The sequence below is a fragment of the Echinops telfairi genome, unplaced genomic scaffold (assembly GCF_000313985.2).
Source record: "Echinops telfairi isolate 266 unplaced genomic scaffold, ASM31398v2 ScPeMD7_28;HRSCAF=97, whole genome shotgun sequence".
NCBI classification, from domain to species: Eukaryota; Metazoa; Chordata; class Mammalia; order Afrosoricida; family Tenrecidae; genus Echinops; species Echinops telfairi.
In genome coordinates, this window is record NW_022103925.1 from 5,308,222 (window position 1) to 5,309,218 (window position 997).

The window sequence follows — 997 nt, forward strand, 5'->3', positions numbered from 1 at the left end:
GTGGGCACAACGGCGAGCCGGAGCGTGAGCTGTGTGATCCCTGAGCAGGGTTGCTTTGCCCAGTGTGGTGGGCACCTCGCAGGCAGCGCTGTGGAGGGTGTAGGTGCTGCTTGTGAGTGGTAGCACAGGTAAGCACCGACTGTGGTCTGCACTGAGCAGGTGATGACACACACACACAAACTACATACACACATCACACATACTGTCCACACTACACCCACATACCACACCCAAATACACACTACATACACACACACATCATACATACTGTACATACAACACCCATACTACATACTATACACATACCACACATTATACACACCTTACACACATATACACACCACATACACGCACCATACACACACACATACTACACACACAACCCCCACACACGCACACACACCATGCTTCAGTGGAAGTCGGCTGGCCCGGACCCTGGGGATCCCTGGTAGGGCTCAGAAGGACATTTAACTCAGGGCACAGCAGGGCCCCCACAAGTTCCTTCCTTCTGTCCTCTCTATCTGACCCCCACCCCCACCCGACTGCTGAGCCCAGGTGGCAGCAGCACAGCCCAGGTATGTGTATAGTATGTATGTAGCATGCATCTTCACACTGTCTGAGCGCAGGCTTGGTCGGATCCAGTCCAACCACAGGCGGAAAGGCCTGGCGGTCTCCTGAAAGGCTCTGGAGGTCCCATGGATCTGTCTATGTGGACACACGTGGGGTACCAGCATCGGCACACACTCGGGCCACTGGTTAGGGCCAGTCTGTCTTTATGTTCGTAAACACAAAGGAGACTCAGTTTGGGATCAAAAGCAGGTTTAATTTATTCAAATTAAATTATTTTCTGAGTTTCATATACAAATAGAACCTTTGTGTAAATCTTTAAAAAGTACAAAATGGTACAAATCTGTTCTGTAAAGATAACATCTGTATGGTACACATCTGGCCCTCGCCTGTCAGACGGGGCAGGGCCAGCAGTGGTGGCCCATGGGTG

The 997-nt window shown here is 51.1% G+C and overlaps 1 protein-coding gene across 1 annotated transcript in view; it reads right to left on the bottom strand.

The window, feature by feature from the left end:
• Nucleotides 1–997, bottom strand: part of ZBTB49 (zinc finger and BTB domain containing 49) — a 21,470-nt gene that overhangs the window by 4,213 nt on the left and 16,260 nt on the right. The gene's annotated exons all lie outside the window — the stretch shown is intronic.